General features: G+C 43.2%; 1 long non-coding RNA gene across 1 annotated transcript in view; it reads left to right on the forward strand.

The window, feature by feature from the left end:
• LOC134737909 (uncharacterized) overlaps nt 1-7765 on the forward strand; it is an 81085-nt gene extending 73320 nt beyond the window's left edge. Inside the window, exon 5 of the long non-coding RNA XR_010123325.1 lies at nt 6808-7765. This is a non-coding gene — a long non-coding RNA (uncharacterized LOC134737909). The remainder of the gene's footprint in view (nt 1-6807) is intronic.
• The last annotated feature ends 18789 nt before the right edge of the window (nt 7766-26554 follow it).

Here is a 26554-nt window from a genome sequence, read left to right on the forward strand (position 1 = left end):
TATAAAGGGGAAAAGTCATGAATCCACCAGTTTATATTGGATATATTTTGTAGATGACGTTCCATTATAAAAGAGAAACACTGTATTTTTATTATGTGTTATACCATTTTCTTCACTCAATAATATTTATTGGGTGCTCAATTTGTGCATTAAACACTATCCTCAGGCTCAGTGGCTGAGAGTGGGCATGTTCTCATTCCAGCATTACTTCGGTTGATTTGCCTGAAAGACCACATGCCCCGTGACAAAGCCTAGGAAGAGGCATAGAGCATCTTCCTCCGGTACTTTTGTGCATCTCCCTAGTGTACTGAACAGAGATTCCTTGGTGATGGTGGCTAGGCCAGTGCTATTTTGTGTGTGGCAGAGGAAAAAGTCACTGGGACCAAGAGCTTCTCTGAATTTCACATGTGAGGGATCACTTTGGAATCTTTGCCCTTCTGTGTTTATAAGATCTATTTTTCACAGAAGAAAGTCAAATTATCTGAAATAACTTTCTCTGCAACTAGCCATGTTGGTGGCTATTCGTGGTTTGTATTCCCTGGGATAGTAACAAATTTAAACTGACCAGTGTACAAACCTATTTCTCTCTCTCTCTTAAAAGATAGGTATTTTACATGCCCATTTGATATTTTCAGTTACATCCTTTTCTGCCCATAGTCTCTCTTTTTTTTTTTTTTTTTTTTTGAGACAGATTCTCCCTCTGTCACACAGGCTGGAGTGCAGTGGCACCATCTCGGCTTACTGCAGCCTCTGCCTCACAGGTTCAAACAATTCTCCTGCTTCAGCCTTCCGAGTAGTTGGCACTACAGGCGTGTACCACTATGCCCAGCTAATTTTTGTATTTTTAGTAGAGATGGGTTTCACCATGTTGGCCAGGCTGCTGTAGAGCTCCTGGTCTCATGTGATCCGTCTGCCTTGGCCTCCCAAAGTGTTGGGATTACAGGCATGAGCCCATGTGCTTGGCTGCTGCCCAGTCTTAAACCAAATAGTAATTTAACTACAGATCCTGACAATTTGAATACATGCAACTTCTGAAAAAACACCTCTCGGCTATTCTTTCCCTCTGCGTCCTTGAGTTCGAGCAGAGAAGTGACACAGAAAATGGGATGCACTAGGAGTCAGAAGACTGAGGTTTGACGCCTGCCTTCTGGAACCTTTTGCGAGTCTCTTCTAGGCTTCACTTTGTGTCAGCTGTCAAATGGAAAGGATGGGGAAAATTGGGGAGGTGGGTGTAGGTGATAAAGAAGAAAGAGTTTTCAAAGACGTAAAACATCAGATCAGCATGAGATTCATACAAGCCCCTTTCTCCTCTTCTTGTGCACACACAGTCACACACACACACACACACACACACACAGCCACAGCTGCATGCATGCTCTTTGGGTTTCTTTTTATCTTTCACCTATGTTCCCTTTAAAAGTAGGCATTTGAATCCCTCCAAGCACAGCCAGCTCTGTCATTTGTCACATGCACCCATTGATCTCCCTGGTACCTGAGGCCTTGAATTGACTTAGTTCTCCCTTTTAGGCAGTACCTGTTTTCTCCCAGAAGAGCATTTAGCTTAGTGTTAAAAGCACAGTGTGTTCCCTCTTTGTTAACTTAACCTCTGTGTTGTTTTTTTAAATCAGATTTGAAAGAACAGGGACCCTAGAAAGCCTGTGATATGTAAATATTTAGCCAGGCAGATAGGGATAGTAAGCATTTTCTCTCTTAACACAAAACATGATTTTATTTGCTAAAGCTGTAATCTTGTTTGATAATCCATCAGTTTATTATCAGCTATGTGGTGAGACATAATGCTACAGGGAGATAATCAAGAACCTTGCCTGACACTACAGGGTTGATTACAGTGCCTGGAGAAGAGAGAGGCTTCTGGAGAGGATTATGTTAAACATAGCCTTTCTATTTACAGTTGATTTCCTCCGAGCGCTTTAACCATTCTGCTCCCAGCCTAAGTAAGTAGGTCATCTGAAAACCTTCAAGGAAGAGGAGTCTTTGCAGGTGTGAAACAATGAGACATGTCTCTTTACCAAGCCCCATTAAGTCATTGTTTCATGCTGAATGCATTTCTGAATCGAAGAAAAAAGAGATATAGTGGTGCTTCATTGAAAACACCAAAACCAAAAATAACAGGAAACCAAAGAACCAAAAGAACAAAGTGGTGCTTCATTAAACAAACCAAAACCAAAGAACAACAGGAAAGTCCAGGCTGAAAACAGAACAGGAAATCCTACCCCACAGGTAACACTGGGACTCCAGCTCTAAGTATTAGGTCCAATAAGGTGCATTAGTAAAATGAAATTTGAATATGACATTGATTGATAGCATTCTCTAAATGCTGTAATCAATCTGTGGTTTCTAAACCAATGGCAACACACATGTAGGGCATCCTCAAAGCTTCTCCTGGTCAGGGCAGTTGGAATGCACAATCCCAGAGGCAGAATTCACATGTATTGTAACAGGAGTGGTGCCATTGGATTACTGCAAGAAGGTGGCACTACTTCCATTCTTTAGTGGGAGGCAGAAGAGCATTTTTTTGTAAGTCTTTTTTTTTTTTTGAGACGTTGTTTCGCTCTCGTTGCCCAGGCTGCAGTGCAGTGGATTTTCAGTTCACTTTATCAAGCTCTGCCTCCCAGGTTCAAGTGATTCTCCTGCCTCAGCTTCCTGAGTAGCTGGGACTACAGGCATGCACCACCACGCCCAGCTAATATTTGTATCTTTACTAGAGACAGGGTTTCACCATGTTGGCCAGGATGATCTCGATCTCTTGACCTTGTGATCCGCCCACCTCGGCCTCCCAGAGTGCTGGGATTACAGGCGTGAGCCACTGCGCTGGGCCTTTTTTGCAACTCTTATCCTTGTCTACCCCATTCTTCTCTTTCTTGAAATTTACCTCCTCAGGATTACCCACTATGCAAAATGTGCCCACCACCCACTGCTAATTCAGCCTTCAAGTCACAGGCCTGTGGTTACTTGACTGATTTCTGGCCACTGAAAATAGAGGCTGCAGTACTCTGCAATTAAAATGCCTTCAGGTACATTATCTCACTTGAGCCTTTCTTAAGATAAACAGATGAAGAGACTGAGTTTCAAAGAATTTAAGTATCTTGAGTTTATACAGTTGGTGATTTCTTCCCTTCTTTTGTTCCCTTCTTGTCTTCTTGCTTTTCTTCTTTCCTTTCCCCTCCAAACACATATTATTAAGAATGTAGCCTCTGGCCAGGAGCGGTGGCTCACGCCTATAATCCCAGCACTTTGGGAGGCCAAGGTGGGCGGATCACGAGGTCAGGAGATCAAGACCATCCTGGCCAACACGGTGAAACCCCATCTCTACTAAAAATACAAAAATTAGCCAGGCGTGGCAGCGCGCGACTGTAGTCCTAGCTACTCAGGAGGCTGAGGCAGGAGAATCGCTTGAACCTGGGAGGAGGAGGCTGCAGTGAGCCGAGATCGTACCACTGCACTCCAGCCTGGGCAACAGAGCAAGATTTCATCTCAAAAAAAAAAAAAAAAAAAAAGAATGTAGATTCTGAAGCCAAAGGCCTAATTTTAAATCCCTGGTTCTGCATGACCCTGGGCAAGTTTCTTATCTTAGTATGTCCGCCCTCAGCAGTAAAATGAGGATAACAATATTATCTACTTCATACAGTGATTGAGAAGATAATAATAACACAAATATACTAATTCTCATAGTTAGAACAGCGTCTGGCACATAACAAAGATGTAGTAAGTCTTATTATTATTATTGTTGTTGTTTCCTTCCATTCTTCCCTCATCAAATATTAATCATCTTCTCTCTGATGAGCATTAGGCTAAGCCTCAGGGCTGAGTCAGAGATGTCGCTGTTCCCTGGAACTCACTGTCTGTGAAGGCATAGGCCATCAGCTAAGTGCAGGAGATGTCATGGTGTCATGTAATCACACATGATATGTTTGATGCCCATGGTCAGCTGGGAAGGCCTCATGGAGGAGACCAGGCATTGGAGTTGCACATTGGAGATCCGGAAGTGTTTGCCAGGCCAATAGTCAAGGGATGTGCACGTCGGCAGAGTAATCAGTATGCATGAAATGAGGGGAATGAGAAGTTGTATAATTTCTCTCTGGTTGCCTATAACAAAAGACCACAGATGGGATTGCTTAGAAAACAGAAATGTAAGGCCGGGAGTGGTGGCTCACGCCTGTAATTCCAGCACTTTGGGAGGCCGAGGTGGGTGGATCACTTGAGGTCAGGAGTTCGAGACCAGCCTGGCCAACATAGTGAAACCCCCTCTCTACTAAAAATACAAAAAAATTAGCCAGTGTGGTGGCGCACGCCTGTATTCCCAGCTACTTGGGAGGCCGAGGCAAGAGAATTGCTTGAATCCAGGAGGTGGAGGTTGCAGTGAGCCGAGATTGTGCCACTGCACTCCAGCCTGGGCAAAAGACACTCTGTCTCAAAAAAAAAAAAAAAAAAAAAATTAAAAAAGAAAAAAAAGAGGCTGGGTGTGGCGGCTCAGGCCTGTAATCCTAGCACTCTGGGAGGCCGAGGGTGGTGGATTGCCTGAGCTCAGGAGTTCGAGACCAGCCTGGGCGACACGGTAAAACCCCATCTCTACTAAAATACAAAAAAAGAAATTGGCTTGGCATGGTGGCACGCGCCTGTAATCCCAGCTACTCAGGAGGCTGAGGCAGGAGAATTGCTTGAACCCGGGAGGCGGAGGTCACAGTGAGCCAAGATCATGCCACTGCACTCCAGCCTGGTGCCAGAGCAATACTCCATCTCTCCAAAAAAAAAAAAAAAAAAAAGAAAACAGAAATGTATTTCCTCACAGTTCTGGAAGCTAGAAGTCAGAGAGCAAGGTGTTGGCAGGATTGGTTCTCTGAGGCCTCTGTCCTGGGCGTCTAGATGGCCACCTTCTTGCTGCGTCCCCACGTGGTCTTCCTTCACATCTCTGGTGTCCTAATCTCTTCTTATAAGGACAGCAGTTGGTTTGAATTAGGCCCACATATGTGATCTCATTTTGCCTCAGTGGCCTCTTTAAAGGAACTTTCTCCAAATACATTCTGAGGTACTGGGGGTTGAGGATTTCAGCATACGTTTTTGTGGGATACAGTTCAGCCCATAACTGAACCATCTGTGAAGGAGGGCTAGGGTCAGGTCGTGTGGATGCGTGTTCTGGGATGAAGCCAGAACGCCAGGCATTCTGCATCTTGAAAGGCCTGGCCTCTCATCAGGATGAGAAGGATATTGGGGAATGGACACCACCACCTTATGTAGGCTCTCCTGGCCCCCCAGGCTGCAGTGTGAGGGGCAGACTACAAGGAGCCACCCTGTATTCTGTCTGATGACATACGGATTTGAATTTGAGTTCTCTTCCACCACACCCCAGAGTCTGCATAGCAGTTTAGGGGAGGCAAGGATTCCCCAGTAGCAAGAGTGTCCATGAGAACAAGGACGTGTGTGGTTGTAGGGGGCAGGTGGTGGGGCAATGGAGGCAGCGACAGCTAATCGTTTGCCTGTGGGAGCAGCCCCTGTCGCCATGTGAAGTCAGTGGACGGCTTTCCAGGCGGAAGGTACTGCAGCTCATGCAAGTGAAGAAGCACCAGAGAATGGATGAAGCCAGCTCTGGTGTTTTCTTTTCGCCCAGAAGCCCCTTCAAGTGTTCCTAACATAATCACATCTCTTACTACTGTATTGTGTAAATGAGAGAACAGCCTCCCTTTCATTCTCCTGCCAGGTAGAAGCACACAGCAGCTCATGGCTGTTGACAGTCAGAGAATGAGATAATTACCCTTCTCCATTTTTAGATTCCTGCTCAAACTCAAGCGTTTTGGTGCAAAAAGAGACAATGCGCTGGGAGGAGCAGTGTTGTTTTGTGTAGTTCCCATTTGGTTCAGAGGCCTGAGACAGAGGCACCCTGCTCTGGTTTTACTCGTTTCTGATAAGGCTCCTTGAACAGGTCACTTCTACCACTTGGGCTTCTCTTTTACAAAATGGGGATAATCATGCATAAATGACCAGGATAGTGGTGAGGATTCACCAAGAGCCCTTTGCAGTCATTGAAGCACTATGCAAATGTTAGTTCTGGGGATTAAAAAAAAAAAAGGATTCACCTTACTAGAAAGAGACAAGGTGTTTGCATTTTGCAATTTTGGTGACTTGCCGACTTACTAGAAAAAAAAATGAGCATTTTCGATTCTTAGCCCGGCTCTGTTGTTGCATGTGAGGCATTCACAAACCCTGCTTGTCGGGTACAGCTTTGTAAAGTGGGAAGTGGTCTCTCTCGCCTTCAACTCTTCTTCTCCGAGAAGCTGTAAGGATTAATTGGATGGTGTCCGTGCTGTCTGCCAGGAAGATAGAAAGTGTGAAGTATCATCTGGATGGGTTTGGTAAGCACTAGATTCTCTTTCCTCTGCTTATGACAAACAGAGTGACAGCCCAGCGCTGTGTTTAAACAAGTTAATATGTATGTTCCTTGACATAAGGAAGCGCTCTAATCATGAAATACAGCTTGCATGTCATTTAGTTTTGAGATTTTATTGAGTACTACTAATCTTGACATATTTTGGTTGGCACCACATTCTTGGTAGAGTGGGTTAGTGGTTGAATAGTTTGCAGACTTTGTGAAACAAAATCCTCATTTAATGGTTTAGTTTGGCTACATTTTGAAAGTATACAAAAACATAATGCGCTTTTATTTTATAGGGAATTTTTTTTCAACTTGTGCTTTGTTTTTTTTTTTTTCTTTCTTTCTTTCTTTTCCTCACTGCCCTTTCTTTTCTCTCTGTCCCTGTCTCTTTGTCTCTGTCTCTCTTTTTAATGTTCCAGTTGCAGCAGCCTAGGAGGAAAGCAGCAGAGAAAGACGAACCTGTGACCCTACTGAGCTGCAGGCAGAAGAATCTTCTTTGTACTGCTCGAGGTCAAGAATGTGTTTACCCCCGGCCTAATGCTCTGAACTTTTGCATCTGAGTGCAGGACTTCAGGACCTCTGAAGGCCACCACACAGTGGAATGAAGCTCCCTAGCAGAAGCAACTGGATTAAACGTGCAACAAGACCGGTCCACACCAGCCCCCCAAGTCACTGAACTCAATGACATCATGCCCAGGCAGAGAAAGTCAACAGGCCTCTGGCCCGGGTCCCCTCCACTCCTCTCATTTCTTCTGCCTCTCGCTGTTCTTAACCCAGGGACGGTATTTAGAAAGCAGAGCGGGTTCAGGCAGCCCTCTCAATTACTTTGGCTGGAACCTTCCTGAGTACATTTTGCTATCTCTTTGTGATGTAAACAGGGGCATTCACAGTTGGCAGGGGATGCTCTTTCTGTTTTAATTACACACGGCATAATTATAGTCCCAGGGTCTGGAAACAGCACAAAGTTCTTTGGAGAACTTCATAGGGATTTTTCTATTATGACATAGTTTATCAGGAGAAAAAAAAAAGTAAGGCAAAAGACATTTCCAAACAGGAACTAATAACAATATTTATACTAGCATTCCATTCCATAATGAGCAGATCACAAAATCAGAGTAGACATTTTTTCTGGAGGCGGGGGTAGAGTTTCAAAATTTTGGACTCATGGACAGTGGTGGCAAAATCTAGATAAATACTAATGAATGGATGTGGGTGGAGAAGGATATATACATAAATGTTTTTTTACTTAAGAAAGCAATTAGAAGGCATCCAGCTGTATCTGAGGGAATTTGCACGTACCCTGGACCCTGAGGATATGGAAAAAGATCCTACCATAGTCATAGTAATCTGGCCTAAACCTGAGTCGTAAAATTCTCTCTGCCCCCAGATGTGCAGTATGAGGGCACTTCATTACTCTGCTGATGTAGTGAGAAATCGCAGAACTGCCATGGTAATGGAGAGTGCAGTGACAGAGATGGGGAGAGACGGCTGTTTCTCTGTTATGAAACATGTTTTTATAGGTAATTCTGATGTACAGTAGGTATTAAATAGAGCAACGAAAAGATGTTTTATTTTAGATTAGTGCTAGAGTGATATTTCCCCCATGGCACTAATAATCTGGCTGCTTTCTAAAGCCTATTTCCTCTCCCAGTTTCTCAGAGACTCCCAGTACTGTTTTGGCAGAAGGGTAAGCCATTGCATGGAAATTTCTGCCTTGGAAAAGGAGAAGATCAACTTTATATATTATGCATTTTATATTTAGACTAGAGGGACATGGTGCATTTTTTTCTGATGGGGAGGAAGATATTAAATAAGTTCTGTTTTTGCAATGTAGAGATAGGAATATATATACGGGGTAAATATATTTCAAGAATGGCTTTTTATAATTGAGTGATTTTTTTTTTTTAAGATAGAGTCTTGCTCTGTTGCCCCGGCTGGAGTGTAATGGAACGATCTTGGCTCACTGCAACCTCCGCCTCCCAGGTTTAAGCTATCCTCCTGCCTTGGCCCCCCTAGTAGCTGGGATTACAGGCGCGCACCACCATGCCCAGCCAATGTTTGTATTTTTAGTAGAGACAGGGTTTCGCCATGTTGGCCAGGCTGGTCTCAAACTCCTGACCTCAGGTGATCCACCTGACTTACCCTCCCAAAGTGTTGGGATTACAGGCGTGAGCCACTGTGCCCAGCCTTGAGTGATCATTTAAGATGCCCCTGTATGCATGCATGCTGGTTTGAAATCCAGGGGACACACCACTTCAGCCTAGCCTCTCTGCTGTCTGTATCATGCAGGACTCACAAACCTAGTTTAATTGTATGCTTCTTACATATTTCAAGGCTGACACAGGAACAGCAATAAGAGGCCTGTTGTTGAGACCACATCGTGTTCATCACAGTGGGAAAAAAATAAGGTCATTGCAGGTTTGGAGCATGGTTAGGTTTGAGCCTGCCTACATTATTTTATTCATGTTAAAATATAAAGAGATGAGAAACATATTGAACGAGAGGACAGAAGTTAATTTATTTCTGGGCCTTCCCCTCTCTGCAATATCCTCCCACCCACTTTTAGCTGGAGGGTGAGTCCTCTCTGCCAACCCTTCTCCCCCTCCACCTTTGGGGTTTTGTTTTTCTTTTTTTTTTTCAATTTGTTAAGATGCTGAAATCTGCTTTGTGTGATTTATGAAGGAACTTGAAGCGATTAGTTTCACAGTGCATGAAAATTCCTCAGGTTCAGGGGGGGATGGCCAATCTGTTACACTGTTTGCCGTGGACTGGATGGGAACTTGAGCAGCTCGGAGCCATAAGGAGATTGTGTTGAGTTATTAAACACTTGTGGTAAAGCTGCTTATTGTTAATTCCCCGATGTCCTGCTGAAGCGATAGGATAAAATCAGATCGGATTAGATCAAAGAGCCTGGGAGCCAGCCTTTGGAGCAGATTCATTTAATCAATAAAGAGAACTCCTGAGAGACAGGGAGAGAATGGGCAGTGCTGGTGGCTCAGGGATTAAGACCGGGTTGGGGGAGTTGTGGGAAAGAAACAACAGTTTATACATAGATATTTCTCCCCTTTTTTAGAGGTGTAATTCTCTTCTCAAATATTTTAGCCACACTCACCAAAGTGTATAAACATTTCTTTAAGATTCCATGACTCCAATCCTCCATTGCTCCAAAAATGCCCTGTAAGTCAGGAAGTTAGAGAGAAAAAAACCACCAAAAAAACAACTTCTGTTCCATAAAAGGTATTTCAACAAAAGCAATTTAGGCTTAAGTGATTCCCCAAGAAACATTAATCCCTTATGAGTCAATCTGCAAAATTTCCTATTGTTCTTTTGTGAGGAGAAATAATAGAGAAACACCAAAAGGCCAAAGTCTAGCTCCACCCCGCTCTTTGTATTCTCCTCACTGCCCACCTCCCAGCCCCCACCAGTAATTATAAAGCATTGTGTATTAAGAGGTATGATGTGGCTTCCTTCATCCATGATTAACACTTACACCAATGCATATTCATTCATCTCTTAGCCCTACCAAACCCTGCTAAAATGAGGACTTGCCAATAAGGAAGTGACACCCATTAGAAAGTTAACCACAGAAAATGAGAGAAAAAATGAAGGATAGAGCAAATTAAGGATGCGAGTCCCTCAATGGTTATTGGCCTTAATGGTGTTATAAAAATGATGTCGGCTTTTACCAGGAATAATTTATATTCTGAATTAAATAAGGATATGTATCTATAAATCCATTCTATAAAACTTAATTTTCCATCTAGATATGCTGATTACTTCAGGCTCAGCATACCTTTACCGGTTGTTAATTACTGCGGGATGGTTTAACACTATTTTCCAAATCAGCATGCATGCATAAAATAACTGCAATCCAATTTGACACATTATTAGTGATGATTATTGTCATAGATAAATTAGATTGAACAGAAAATAACCTTCATCCTTAGCATGTTTTAGCTCTCAGAATTAATGTGATTTGGTGAACACATATAAATAAAAATCTGATGAGTCCCTGCTGACTACAGGGCCTGTTGGTGCTGAAGTGTATCAATTTCATGCAGATGATGAATTCCTTAAGCATTCAGTGATAATCATGCTTGATTTGACAAGACTTTCTCATGCTATTTTAGGGCCTTAATTTTCTGTGAAGTTCTGTCAAGTGCTCATCAAGCACCCACTTATCTCCGTATCTTAACCTGGCAGCCAATCACAAGGTTGCCTAACAGTACAGCTACGGAGTGCCAGCCCATTAATATTCGGGTCACGTGACTGTCCAAGGAGAGAAACCAATCAATGGCTGATTAACATTCAGGTCACATGACTCCCGAGGAGAGTAAATGAGTTACACAGTAAGACATCAAACAAATTTTCATCTTGAAAGAGTGATTGCTTTTTCTGCTGCTGTGATGTTTGTCAAATTCGCTCTAGCCTTGTCCAATTAAGCTCCATGAGCTGAATTAATAATGAAGAGATGTAAGCACCGAGCCAGCATGAGCGCTGCGATCTGTGCCACGAAATAAGAACTGCTTAAAAAAAAAAAAAAAAAAAATCCTACAATGATTGAAAAATCACATCTGGATAACTGGAATAATTGCTTTTGCAATCTTTATGCTGTTTTGTAATCTCCAGTGCAAAGTGTGAACTGGAGTATGCTGGGACATGGCACTGAGCTGGCATTGTACTTCAAAGATGAATGTGTTTTTGAGTTTAGAATGATTTTAAAGGCATTACACAAATACATGTTAATTGGATTATTGTTTGTGACCATAGTAATGAATTTCATTTGAGCACTTAATTATGCTCTGGGTCTTTCTGGAGGTATGACCTTTCAAGATTTTTTAAACTGGCCGGATGCGATGGCTCATGCCTGTAATCCCAGCACTTTGGGAGGCTGAGGCAGGAGGATCACGAGGTCAGGAGATCGAGACCATCCTGGCTAACACGGTGAAACCCTGTCTCTACTAAAATACAAAAAAAAATTAGCCGGGCGTGGTGGTGGGCGCCTGTAGTCCCAGCTACTGGGGAGGCTGAGGCAGGAGAATGGCGTGAACCCGGGAGGTGGAGCTTGCAGTGAGCCGAGATCGTGCCACTGCACTCCAGCCTGGGTGGCAGACCGAGACTCCATCTCAAAAAAAAAAAATTTCTTTTAAACTGTCAGAAGAGGGGAAGGAAATTATTCTCTATTCTTGTATCCTGGGTGAAGAAAAGACTGAACTAAGTCCTCAGAGAGAATTTGAGTGTTGGTGTGGGTGTGTGCTTCACATTTTATTAACATGCAGAGGTTGATAAATTAAATTCACTGAATTATTTCAAAATGCACATGTGAACCCAATGAAAATTTTCAGAAAAAGGCAGATGCTCTGTTGCTGTTGATAGCCAGTGACAGCTTTCTTGTAGTTTCAGGGAAAGTTCTATTCAATCACAAAGTCAATTGCATTTCAGCACAGATGCACTACTAAATTCAGGTGACATGTTTAGAATAGAGACCCTATGACTAATAAAGCTTTCATTCTTTCCCTGAAGGGAGTGAGACTTGACTAATGGTTTATTGGAATTATCAAAGAGTGTCAAATCCCACTTATTAAGTTCCAGCATGAAATTAGCTAAATTCCCAAAGGCCTTTCTAAAACAATATAGTCAAATAAAAGATGTTGGGCATGCTGGAAAGAGTGTTAAAACCAGTTACTTGGAAGTGATGAGAAATAAATCTAACCATAGGCAGGAGGCAATGTTTATGTATACAGTTAATAACCTTCTTAATGGGACGTCTTGGCTTGGTGATTCCCGGACGGGGAGGAAAGTGAGATGTGGAGCACAGGGTAGGCGAAGGGCCATAAGTCAATTCCCAGCACTGTTAGTCAAGGATGGAAACTGCAAAGAGAGAAGCAATGAATTTAAAAGCCCCAGCAAGCTGAGAGAGTGGAAGGAGAAGATGAACTGTACATTTAGAGGAGGAGGGAATGAAGGTGGAAGGGGAATGGTTGCGAGTCCACACTGGATCATAATAAAGTAATTAAAGTTGATTTAGTCCAGAGAACAAGGGGCTCCATCATTTTTTCAGCATTGTCTCCTTAGGGTGAGTGAGGCCTGAAGGAGAGCATATTATAGAAGTGGTTTTATTCAAAAAAGCTAAATTGAGACCCCAACCACTAAGACACAAATGGAATTTCAGATTCTTGTGAAAACGCAGTCCTGAGTTGGTATGAGAAGACCTGAGGTACCCAAGGTAATGTAAGTTGAATGGACATTCTTTTCCTCAATATTTTACCTCTGACTCACTTTGCAGTGAAGTGGCAGCCTGGAGCTCTACTTACATGCAGCTCACACACCATGGAGCCCTTTCCTACAAGCACCCCCACTTCCTGGCACTTGAGAGGCACAGAATGGAAGGTGGCTCCACGTTGTCCTCATCAGTCGGCTTTAGAAGGCCCTGAATAAAAGAGTATTCCACTTTCTGCATAACTTTACATAATTAATAGTTTTCCATGCAAACTATTGTTTGCCGTAATTGTTGTTTCAACAGCTGTTTTCATTAAATTGTAAAGCCCGCTGTGTCTAATCCTTTGAGCCCCACTATTGATAACAAGAACAGCTCTGAAGCTTGCTCTGGAGGAGGGTTCCCTGCCAAGCTGGAAAACTGTCATGAAGTTACTTGAAAAATAAGGCCTACAGTGGGACTGGTTGTGTAGCTAATCCATTAGGCTTTTCAAAAGAGCCATGCTCTGTCCCCTTATGGCTAAATTGACCCAACAACCAATCAATGCCTTTATTTGCTGAGTGGCTGCCCCCGAAGGGTCTTACAGCTGGGTCCAAGTCGTAATCAAAGCCTCCATCAGTACTGGGGCCCTGATGACATAAATGGCCCAACTTTCAACGCAGCTGGCCCAAGTCCAGTCACACCATTTTGAAGATACAAAGAGGCTGTGTTGCGCGGTGGAATTCATTTTCTTGTTTACTTCCTCCAGAAACAAGAGCATCATCAGCACGCTCAGTGCATCGGATCAGACCGCGGAGTTGTTGACAGAAGCTTGGCGAGGCCTGCCAGCTTTCCACATGAAACGCTGGCTTTCTTCTCATACACCCCCTACCGTTTGTGTCTCTGCCAATTGTAGCACATCAGAGCGGCCATTGAGATAATGACCGTGAAGTCTCATGATACACTTTGATGAAGTGTAACATTTTTTAAAGGATTTTTGTCTGTGCCAAAATGATCGAGGCAGCTGACTGAAAATCGCCCCATCAAAATCAGGGCTGATGAACAGCAGGCGGAGGCAGGAGTCTCCCCAGAGAAGATGGGGGGATTTCGCGCCAAAGTGTCTTTCTTTCCATGTCTGTGTGCACCACAGATTCCTTTTTAAAAAAGTTGTCTTTGTTTCAGATGAATATATGTCAGTTGCTGATGCTTCAGCCTCCAACATTTTTTAATTCTTTTTTTTTTTTTTTTCTATCAAACCCCAGAAGATGCAGGGACTGATTCCTTTCTGACAGGTCCTTACTAATGACTTAGAACATAATGTTATTGTTAATAACTCCATCTTGCTTGGGAAAAGCATTCCAGAGCTCATCAGTGCAATAGCAGAGGTTTTCAGTTGGAAGCTGACTCTAGATTCGTGTTCACGTAACTTTGCATTTCTCTAGTTTAGCAGGAATTGAGATTAGGATACACAAAGTGGTTCTCAGCCAGGGAAAAACAAAATTAAGCTGGTAAAACATAGACAACGATTCTGAGCTTCTTTGGGAGAAAAATCATGTGTTTCATTTACTGCCTGGGTCCATCACGACTACCATTTATTGAACACCTGCTGAGTGAGGTGGGTGACAGGTGATAGTACCAGGTGATTTGGATATTCACATAGTGTCCCCGACCTGCAGGACAACTCCATTTCCCAAGTGGAGAAACGAAGGCCAAAATGAGGAGCCTCAGTTGGGGCAATGTTAAGTGACTTGGCCAAGCCCAAACCAAAGAGCTGGGAAGTGGGAAGGCAGGTCTGACCCGTGCACTTCCTTACAAGATGTGATCCCTTTCTATCTGTGGTTTGCTGTTTCCATTGTGCACCTGATATGGCTTATTAAATGGTGCTCAGTGGGAGAAAACAATTTGTGGTTGAACTGGTAAAGGCAATGAATCGAATTTACAGTCTGCCACTCTGACCTCTTAGCTTTCTCGAAGGAAGACATTAGCTATGTGGCATCCTTTCATACGAGTTAACAAATGTAGGCTCAGAAACCAGGTTTAAGTATGAAAGAAGCAGCAGTGAGGTTTTGGCTACCCTCTCTCCATCTGTAGTTTACCTTCTTACTCAAGGTTAAACCTTGGGACAGGTCTTATCCTTGTGAGGAAGTGAGAGCTGTGAACTCTAGGACTTCACTGAATGTCGTAGCTAAAGAGACACCTGTATTTAAGTAAGTTTATGCAGAAACCACAAGGGGAAACCACAAGGGGGTTATGGGTCAGTTGCCTTCAGAATCTTTGCTTCTATATAAGAATATGCATGCACATATATATTCTTGGGTGCAGGACTATGTATCAGAGTGGGGCAGAGGTGGTAAATTAGGGGAAGAGTGAAGGTAAAGGAAGCCAGGGGTAGCTGGCTTAATCATGATAAAAACATTTGTATTTGCATGTGCAGATGAGATTCCTTTGGGCTTCTTTTAAATGCCTTCATACTGTTCCCTAAGTACAGTCAAATAAAAGATGACAAAAACTCAGACAACAGAACAAAAGAACCAAGCTAATTTTGTGCACACATTGCAAGCAGTAAACTGCAGAGCTTCACTACCCTCTTTCCAAAGAAAGCATATTGCAGGAGTCAAGATGGGTTCATCCCAGTTTGCATTTAGATTTTATTTTACGAATTATTTGGATTTTAAAAAGGAACAGTGTCCCAAATCCAAGTTTTGCAGACAAGTTTAGGCAGTCAAATTTATACATCTGAGGCATTGTGAAAGAAAAAGGACAACAGCCTCTCTGGAGCTGGCAGAAATGTGACTAAGGCTTCTCATCCCATAGAAGGCCGGAAGGAGCTACATAGATCCATTTGCACAGGGAAACTTGTCTAATGGACTCAGAGATTTTTTGAGAGTTCTTTCAGCCTCCCTTCTATGCCAAAGTATGGGCATATGCATTTTATAACGGGAGAGTAGTCTATTGGGAGAATCCATCACAAACTCTTTATCTCATTTCAAACAGAAAGCACTAAGACTCCAAAGGCAAAGAGGCTCCTTCTTTCCTCCAGGAGCCCCTGAGTGAAGGAACCACACAAACCCATTTAACTTTAAAGAAAACTTTTACGATTTGTTTCAGCCTGTCTTCTTACCCTCACTTTGCTCATTTGTAGAATGATGGGTTTATATTCTCTGAATCCCCCCCCAGCACCAAAAGTTTCTAGTTTTTAAAGATTCATTAAGTATAGACTAATGCCTTTCATTTCCACTGTTTCTATGAGGATCAGGAAACTAACTGAATCAGTCCAAATTGACAAATAAAAAGATCTATTTGCTACTTTCCAAATATGCTGTACTTCTGAGCCTTTGCTCAAGTCTGTGTTTCTCAGAGTGCGGTCCCTGGACCCAGGCCATCAGCATCACCTGAAATGCAAATTCTCATGCTCCATCCTAGACTTACTGAATTTCTCTCCCTCTCAGCCCAGCCACCACGTAAACAAGCCCAGCTGTCCTGCTAGAGAGGTTCTGGGGTGAGGCTGCGAGGAGAAGAGCCTTGATTTGAAGCCTTAAGAGTGACCCTGAGCTAGAACCACCCAGTTAAGCTGCGTCTCCATTCCTGAGCCACAGAAACTGTGAGATGATAAATGTTTATTGCTCTAAGTTGCTAAATTTGGAGGTAATTTGTTATGCGCCAGTAGATAACTAAATACACAGGGCTTGCATGTTTTTGTATTCTCTAAAGCTTATAATGGGATGCTTTGCTCATAATAGGAGTTTATTATATGATTGCTGGAATTGAAGGAATTTTGCCTTGAGAAATTTTTGAGAGTAATTTCTCAGTTTAAAAGGGTTGTATTCACCATAGGTTCCAGGAAAAGATGCCTGAATAAGTTACAGGAAAACAACAAAAAGGGTGGGGGTTGGAGGAACACAGAATGAAAGGAAGAAGGGAAAACGTGGTAAGTTTGAGGGAAACTGTATATTAGGCTTCTCCACTCTTTGAGTTTTCCTGCAGTTTCTCCCACTTATGAAATAAGGAAGTATTTTTTTTTTTTTTTTTTTTTAAGAGACAGAGTCTTGCTTTATCACCCAGGCTGGAGTGCAGTGGTGTGATCATAACTTACTGCAGCCTGGAACTTTTGGGCTCAAGCAATCTTCCCACCTCAGCCTTCTGGCTCAGTCTCCCGAATAGCTGGAACTATAGGTGTGTGCCACCAAGCCCATAATTTTTGTAGAGACAGGGGTCTTGCTTTGTTGCCCAGGCTGGTCTCAAAATCCTGGCCTCAAGCAATCTTCACTCCTTGGCCTCCCAAAATGTTGGGATTACAGGTGTGAGCCACCACACCTGGCAAGAGACTTTTTATGTTACCATTTTAAGAGGAAGGAGGCCCAACTACCCAAATAAATATCTTCAGTGCAATAGAGGAAGTCCAGAAGTTCCAAATTTCCAGCCAGAGTCCACCATTTGAAGATAAAGTGTGACACTCAAGAGGCTGAGCCTGGATTTAGCTGAGACAAGTATCCGAATGACCATCCCTCACTTCTAGTCTTTCCTGCCACTACATTCATACTTTTCTTTTAAATTTTGACCAATAAAAATTGTGTATATTTGGCCAGGTGTGGTGGCTCACGCCTGTAATCCCAGCACTGTGGGAAGCTGAGGTGGGCAAATCGCTTGAGGTCAGGAGTTCGAAACTAGCCTGGCCCACATGGTGAAACCCCGTCTCTTCTCTACTAAAAACACAAAACAGTTAGCCGGGCATAGTGGTGTGTGCTTATAATCCCAGCTACTTGGGAGGCTGAGTCAGGAGAACTGCTTGAACCCAGGAGGTGGCGGCTGCAGTGAGCCGAGATTGCGCCACTGCACTCCAGCCTGGGCGACAGAGTGAGACTCTGTCTCAAAAAAAAAAAAATTGTGTATATTTATACAATTTGTGTAATGGTGTACAACATCATGTTTTGAAATATGTATGCACTATGGAGTCATGTTTCTCTTTTTCTCAACATCCTAACAGTCACATTTTCTGCTCATCAGCTCCAGACATTAACGTGAATAATGTGGAAGGTAAAACAACACATCCTCTGGATTTGTGAGTAGCTGGAAGTTGGCCTTCCTTATTTTATGCATGTGCCCCTCTTGCCTAGCTAGCTCAGTGTCACCTCAAGTTTCTTTCTTTTTTTTTTTCTTTTTAATTTTGAGACAGAGTCTCGCTCTGTTGCCCAGGCTGGAGTGCAGTGACGTGATCTCGGCTCACTGCAACACGTGATCTCGGCTCACTGCAACCTCTGTCTCCCAGGTTCAAGTGATTCTCCTGCCTCAGCCTCCAGAGTAGCTGGGATTACAGGCACCTGCCATCATGCTTGGCTACTTTTTTGTATTTTTGTAGAAATAGGGTTCCACCATGTTGGCCAGGCTGGTCTTAAACTCCTGACCTCAGGTGATCCACCCACCTCGGCCTCCCAAAGTGCTAGGATTACAGGTGTGAGCCACCGTGCGCAGCCTCACCTCAAGTTTCTTTCCCTTTCTTGTCTAAAGGAGGGCTGAGCGTGCCTGGAAGGAAAGAAGGGTGTTGAAGACAGGCGAGCAGCCCTTCTGCTGGTACAGCCAGCAAGCTTGTCCACACAGTGTTTGGTGTGGTACTTATTTTACCCTTCAGGATGATGCTTTCTTGGTACTTCTGAGTGCTGCTGCTGGCTCCTGCAACCACACACACACGCACACGCACACGTGTAATGCACTCCTCTGAAAAACTCCAATCTCAGACAGAATGCAGTCAGCTGAAACCAGCAGTGGAACATCCTTCTCTAGATACTTCAGGACATAATGGAGACTGACTTTCTGGAAGATTGCTTGGCTGGGTGGAGAATGAAGACTTTAATTTCAAACCATCTTGTTTGCAGTTTCCTTGAGAAAAAAATCTTGGTTTGGATGACCCCCAGTATAATATGATTTATTTGGTGTAAGTGCAAGAATTTTTCTCTTTATTTTAATTTTCTCATTTCCTGAACATAGCGCCTATTTTTTGAGTTTTTTTTTCTTTCCACTGTTGTTGTCATATTTGGTTTCATTTTTAAGAGCAAAAAAAATTATTTAGGAGAAAGGCTTAATTAAGTTTTATAGGGATATTAATTTGGCGATTACTTGCATTACTTAACTAAAGAAAAGCCAAATAAAACTATATAGCTATGATTTCAAGGCACAGCACTTCAGAATAAGTGTCAGACAAAATTGTTTCTTGTTATGATCTGGGGAGCGGCCTATGAAAGCTGTTTTGAGTTTGGAGGAATTTTGAAGTTGTTGCTTTATGGATATTATGATGTTTCTGGAGAGATCCTCCAGGTTCCACATTCTGTAATTTCTTTTCTTTTTTTTTTTTTTTTTTGAGGTGGAGTTTCACTCTTGTCACCCAGGCTGGAGTGCAGTGGTGCAGTCTTGGCTCACTGCAACCTCCACCTCCTGGGTTCAAGCAAGTCTCATGCCTCAGCCTCCCAAATAGCTGGGATTACAGGCATGCGCCACCACGCCTGGCTAATTTTTTGTATTTTTACTAGAGACAGGGTTTCACCGTATTGGTCAGGCTGGTCTCGAACGTGACCAACCGGCCTCAGCCTCCCAAAGTGCTGGGATTACAGGCATGAGCCACCATGCCTGGCCCCATCCCAGACTTCTTCCAGCTGAGGAAGATGCTGAGCCCAGGGACAGGCCAAAAAATGGTGGAGTTCAGTGACAGCATTGAAGGAGCATTCCAGCCTCCTCCCTCTGTTTATCCTTTTGTCAACGTGGATGATGTTTGCCAGGGTAGAAAAGCCACACATTCTTGGTATAATTGATGGGGCACTGTCAAGCAATGGTATAAGTGGTTTATTTTGAAGGAGGTCATTACTGGCCACAAAACTTCAAGTCAGCTGTTTGCTGGGAACCCTCGTGAAGGAAGCCCCTGTTTTGGTGTCCACCCTCAAAAGCATCTCACAGAGGGCTTACTGTACTTTTGCACCCAGCCACATTTAATCCATTTATAAGACCGCTTTGTTTGAGATGCCTTACCAGAGGAAATTAATGAAGGATATTGCAGACAGCTTTTAGGAATGTCTTTTCTATAGCACTGTGTAGTTCTGAGAGCAAAGTGGGTTTTTTTTTCCCCCACATTGTTATGACTTGACATCTCCGATGTGGAATGTTTCCAGCCAGTTATGATAAGAAAGGGCTGGACTTTTTACTCTTGTGGATACCTCAGCAGAAGAAAGCCATATATTATCTATTCACTTACCTGTAAATATAAATGCATTTAAGAAATGGGTCTTCGTTAGGGGAGGGGAGGTGGCAGCACTTAAAAGTCAGGCAATGAAAAATGGAAAGTTTGCCCGGGCGCGGTGGCTCACGCCTGTAATCTCAGCACTTTGGGAGGCCGAGGCGGGTGGATCACCTGAGTTCAGGAGTTTGAGACTAGCCTGACCAACATGGAGAAACCCTGTCTCTACTAAAAATACAAAATTAGCCGGGTGTAGTGGCACATGCCTGTAATTCCAACTACTCGCGAGACTGAGGCGGAAGAACCGCTTGAACCCAGGAGGTGGAGGTTGCGGTGAGCCAAGATAGCGCCATTGTACTCCAGCCTGGGCAACAAGAGTGAAACCCAGTCTCAAAAAAAAAAAAGGAAAAGAAAAAAAATGGAAAGTTCAAGATCACAATGGTTACCACGTGGACAGCAGAAGATAAACATGTGCCTCACAAGGAGGAAGATACATTTAATAAACCTATCCCCATATGAAAGGTCCTTGGTCTTTTGGTTTTTGCTGTGTTCATTTCACAGCAGATCAGTGAGCGTGTCCTTACTGCCTGGCCCCAGTTCAAGTCCTGGTGTTAGTGCTTCGGCTTTGAAGTCAGATGACCTGGGGTCAAGTCTGTGCCTTGCCACTGGGTGGCTGTGTGGCCTTGGGCAAGCTATTTGCTAAACTTTCTGTTTCTGCATCTATACAAAGTGAAAAAGACTGAAACCTTTCCTTCATAAGGCTGTTGAAGGCCAGGCGTGGTCTCTCACGCCTATAATCCCAGCACTTTAGGGGACTGAGGTGGGAGGACCGCTTGAGGCCAGGAGTTTGAATTCAGCCTGGCAAACATAGCAAGACCCCATTTCTACAAAAAAATTAAAAATTAGCTGAGTGTGGTGGCATGTGCCTGTAGTCCCAGCTACTTGGGAGGCTGACGTGGGAGGATCTCTTATGCCTAGTAGTTTGGGGCGATAGTGAACCATGATCCACTGCACTCCAGCCTGCATGACACAGTGAGATCCTGTCTCCAAAACAAGGAAAAAAGGCTCTTCTAGAGGACTAAATGAGGTAAAGGAAACGTGTAACTGGGGTATAGTGGGCATGCAGCCCTGGGAAGCTTTTGCCATCAGAGCACCTTGACCTTAAAGCACACATCCCTTAAAACAGAAGAGCACCAAGCACACACCCCTTAAAACAGAAATATTTGGGCCAGGCACGGTGGCTCATGCCTGTAATTCCAGCACTTTGGGAGGCTGAGGCAGGTGGATCACCTGAGGTAGGGAGTTCGAGACCAGTCTGACCAAAGTGGAGAACCGTCTCTACTAAAAATACAAAATTAGCTGGGCGTGGTGGCCCATGCCTGTAATCCCAGCTACTCAGGAGGCTGAGGTTGGGAATTGCTTGAACCCGGGAGGCGAAGGTTGCGGTGAGCCAAGATCGCGCCATTGCACTCCAGCCTGGGCAACAAGAGCAAAACTCCATCTCAAAAAATAAAAGAGAGAGAAATATTCAAATGCTAAAATGAGAAGGGCAGGATTTTTTTTTTTTTTTTTTGCTTGTTTGTTTCTTTGCCAAAGTCACCTGCATTTTATCATTTACATTTATAGCCAAATTATTTAGAAAATAAAGAGAATACATTTGGAAGAAGAGAAGCAGTATCTCATTAAAGCATAGATGGCCAGCATAGCAAATGGAGATCATAGAGGCAACTCTTGTTGCTCACCAAGCAGAGAGACGTAAGATCTGGATATTAGACACAATCTGCACTCTGAGAGCTGATCTTTGTGGTTAGTTAGAGACAGCTCAGGGTCCCCCCTCAATCCGTAGGTGCAAGAGTGCTTTCCCCACCACCACTGATTTTCTTTCCCTTGTTCTGATGTTGTGATCATTAGTCAACTTCTGATTAATTTAACTCATCTTTCCCAATACTTTTGCCTGAAACCTCCTTCAGCCACTGTCCTTTCTCCCTAATCAACTCCTATTTATCCTTCAAGATGTCCTCTTTGCTAGGTGCGGTGGCTCACACCTGTAATCCCGGCACTTTGGGAAGCTGAAGCAAGGGGATCACTTGAGTCCAGGAATTCGAGACTAGCCTGGGCAACATGGCAAGACCTTGTCTCCACAAAAAATTAAAAAAAAAAAAAGTTTCTAGGTGTGGTAGTATGTACCTGTGGTCCCAGCTACTCAGGAGGCTGAGGCAAGAGGATCATTTGAGCCCAGGAGGTCAAGGCTTGCAGTGAGCCATGATCGCACCACTGCACTCTAGCGTGGGCGACAAAGTAATACTGTGTCTCAAAAAGAAAAAAAAAAACAAACAAAAAAAGATGTCCTCTTTTAAAAAGATTCATTTGTCTGCTATTTTCTTAACTCTTTTATTTTTTATTTTTATTTTTATTTTTTTTTGAGATGGAGTCTAGCTCTGTTGCCCAGGCTGGAGTGCAGTGGCACGATCTCGACTCACTGCAACCTCTGCCTCCTGGGTTCAAGTGATTCTCCTGCCTCAGCCTCCTGAGTAGCTGGGATGACACGTGCGTGCCACCATGCCTAGTTAATTTTTGTATTTTTAGGAAAGACAGGGTTTCACCATGTTGGTGAGGTCGGTCTCGAACTCCTGACCTGGTGATTTGCCCACCTTGGCCTCCCAAAGTGCTGAGATTACAGGCATGAGCCACTGTGCCTGGCCTCATTTCTTAACTCTTGTATACTAAATCATAATTTTAGAAAATTACCTGGCTTTTTCATGAAACTGTGAGCTTGACGAGAGTGATGGTGTTATAGTCTCACTATGAAGAGTTCCCTCTTCCCCAAGTGTCACATCTAGTCTGAAGGAAGCACTGAATACATCCCTGAGGACTGGATATTGAATAAATACATCGAGTGAGTGAAGAGCAATTTGTGGGTGAATCAGTGTTAGACAGTGTGTTGTAGCAGAGTATTATGGGCCGAATTGTGTCCCTCAAAATTCATGTATTACAGTGCTAACCCCCAAGTACCTCAGAATGTGAGTGTTTTGGAGATAGGGTCTCTAAAGAGGTGATTAAGTTAAAATGAGGTCATTGTTAGGGTGGGCCTTCATCTAATCTCACTGCCGTCCTTATAAGAAGAGATACCATATGTTTGCCCATTCTTGCTTGCATTGCTATAAAGGAATACCTGAGACTGGATAGTTTATTTATTTATTTATTGTTATTATTTTTGAGATGGAGTTTCACTCTGTCACCCAGGCTGGAGTGCAGTGGTGTGATCACAGCTCACTGCAACCTCTACCTCCCGGATTCAAGTGATTCTTCTGCCTCAGCCTCCCAAGAGACTGGGATTACAAGCATGCACCACCACACCCGGTTAATTTTTTTTTGTATTTAGTAGAGACAGGGTTTCACCATGTTGGTCAGGCTGGTATCGAACTCCCGACCTCAGGTGATCCATCCGCCTTTGCCTCCCAAAGCGCTGGCATTACAGGCGTGAGCCACCGCGCCCGGCGAGACTGGATAATTTATAAAGAAAAGAGATTTAATTGACTTAAGGTTCTGCAGGTTGTACAAGAAACATGGCTTCTGGTAAGACCTCAAGAAGCTTTTACTCATGGCAGAAGGCAACGTGGGAGCTTACACATGGCAAAAACAGGGAAGACAGAGAGTGTCATGGGGGAAAGATGCTACATACACTTTTTAAGGAGCAGATCTTGCAAGAATTCACTATCGTGAAGACAGCACCAAGCCATGAAGGACCCACCCCTATGATCCAAACACCTCCAACTAGGCACCCCCTCCAGCACTGAAGATTACAATTCAACATGAGGTTTGGGTGGGGAGAAATATCCAAAATGTATCCCACTAGAGGATTCAAGCACACAAAGAGGCACTAGGGAATCACAGGCCCAGGGAACAAGCCGTGTGAGGACACACGTAGATGGTGGCCATCTTCAAGCCAAGGAGAGAGGCCTCAGGAGAAATCAAACCTGCCCACACCTTGATCTCGGACTACTAGCCCCCATCACTGTGAGAAAATCAATTTCGGTTGTTTAAGCCACCCTGTTTGTGGTATTTTGTTATGGCAGCCCTAGCAAACTAATACAGAGTAATGTGAATGAGCTATTTCTGAGGAAAATGTCAATGTATTTTAAAACCAATGTGGGCCGGGAGTGGTGGCTCACGCTTGTAATCCCAGCAGTTTGGGTGCCTCAGGCGGGTGCATCACTTGAGGTCAGGAGTTCAAGACCAGCCTGGCTAACTTGGTAAAACACTGTTGCTGCTAAAAACACAAAAAATTAGTCCGGTGTGGTGGTGCATGCCTGTAATCCCATTTATTTGGGATGCTGGTGTAGGAGAATGGCTTTAACCTGGGAGATGGAGGTTGCAGTGAGCTCCAGCCTGGGCAACAGAGCGAGATGCTGTCTCAAAGAAAAAAAAAGAATGTGAAAGGAGGACCTAAGAGGAAGCTACTTAATATTAACTAAACAGCAATAATAAGTCACCTTTAGTGAGTGGCTACTATCTGCTGACACTCTTCAAAGTGGCTGACATACATTATTTAATTTTACAATAATCCCGTCAGGTAGTTATTATCATCCCTATGTTATAAATGAGGAGGAAAGTGAGGTTTGGGTGGGTTGAGTAAAATCTCATAGATCACACAGGCGCTGAGTAGTGGACTGGGACCTGAACGCAGGTCTGATTCCAAAGCTCATGTGCATATTCCGCCATACGGCCAAGTTACATCCATCACAGGGAGAGGTCCAGAACAGCATCATAGAATTTGACTAGCCTCTGAGGCATGTTTTCTCAAAAGCATTAAGCTTCAGAGGAACATGTCTTCAGAAACACACGGAAATATAGCTGAGAAGATTCTGAAAGTTTGCTGATAGATGAAATTACATATTTGGGAACTTGCAAAGAATTTTTTATGGAGACAAAATTGATTTTGCAGTAGGCAGTAACTGAGTAAAGCAAACAGGTACAAATGTGAGACTTGCAAAAAAATTGTAAAAGATTCAGCCTAAAACATTCCCAATTAATTTGTATGTGATGAGCTCAAACTCTGTATGAGTCTTCAGCAAATAAACCAGTGTCCATTTGCAGAGATGCTAAGTTGCCAGCATTCTCCTATAAGTGAATTGCAGAAAATGGGCTTGATTCTAGATCATTTCATTTAAGGCTTAGTTCTTTTATCCCACAGGGTGAAACTTAGTAAACAAATAAAAAGGTTTAAAAAATATTTTTCACACTAAGAATTTCCTCATCAAAGGCATTTTAAAAGGCTTTTTAAAAATCTGTATTTATTAATGGAAATATGCTGTTTAGTTACACCACTGATTACTGTCTTTTACTGATTCCAAAGTCTAGGAGGAGTCTATTAACTGGAAACTCAATACAATTCAGAAAATAAACCACAACAAAATCCTGGAAAAATAAAATACTTTGCCACAAAAGCTTTTGACCCCTTATCATTCCTTTAGTGTTCTCTAACTTTCTTAAATACTGGGTTTGTGTGGACTATTGCTTTCATATTATCTACAGTTTTTAGCACCAGTTAAACTAAATTGAATTTTCTTCTTCTCGGAATTAGCCCAAGTATTGATCAGTTCCCTTTGAAGTCAGTTCTAACTCTGCTTTTGGAATAGCAGAGGAGAATCAAGATTATTTTCCAGGTTTTCTTGACCATGGTTGCTCTTGGCATATCTTAATGTGTAGCATCTGCCCTTTTGGTTCTAAATTCACTCCATAAGCCAAAAGTCTGACTAGCTTAAAATCTATATGTGATATAGCAACATGTGATTTCAACCTGTAAAGACAAAAGAGTACCCTTTGTCCTCTACTGTCCTAATTTCTTTGGGGGTAAAGATGAATTAATTGCAAGAAAGAGAGGTGTGTTGCCTGTAATTATGCGGTATGTGTAAGAAAAGGCCAGCTCAAGTGAAAGAATACAGCTTCTTTTATAAAACAAGATCTGACTTGGGTGTATAAAAGCAACACTGGGAATCAGACCAGAAAAAGAAATCAACCCAGATGTCACTAAGTTTCATTATGAAAGTAACAATAGCATGAAATCACTTTTTTAAAAATTCAGAAACAACCTACACTTATTCTCAGTTAGAACTCATTATTGGTCCCTGGTTGAACTTTAGAAAGATTTAAGCTGAAAGAAACTAAATGTTCAGAATGCACTAGCAAAATTCTCCTTAATTTAATGATTGGAAAAGAATAGAATCAGTAGAAGGTGAGATGTAGTATGAAATCTCTCTCTCTATTTTTTTTTGGGGGGGGCGGGGATGGAGTCTCTCTCTGTCACCCAGGCTGGAGTGCAGTGGCGTGATCTCAGCTCTCTGCAACCTCCGCCTCCCAGGTTCAAGAGATTTTCCTGCCTCAGCCTCCCGAGTAGCTGGGATTATGGGTGCCCGCCACCATGCCCGGCTAATTTTTGTATTTTTAGTAGAGATGGGGTTTCACCATGTTGGCCAGGTTAGTCTTGAACTCCTGACCTCAGGTGGCCTCAGCCTCCCAAAGTGCTGGGATTACAGGCGTGAGCCACCGCGCCCGGCTAAGCATCAAATCTTAAAAAAAAAAAAAAAAATCTGCTAAAGGACCACACATTATCACATCGCATGGGACTAGGTATAACACTGACTTCTTTCAACAGTATTGGGTAAATATTTGACCTCCAATGTCATTATGGTTAATGTATATTCTAGACCTCAGAGGACATTAGGACGGAAGACAAGCTTTCTGACTGGCT

Source organism: Pongo pygmaeus, chromosome 13 (genome assembly GCF_028885625.2).
Source record: "Pongo pygmaeus isolate AG05252 chromosome 13, NHGRI_mPonPyg2-v2.0_pri, whole genome shotgun sequence".
In the NCBI taxonomy this organism is placed as follows: Eukaryota; Metazoa; Chordata; class Mammalia; order Primates; family Hominidae; genus Pongo; species Pongo pygmaeus.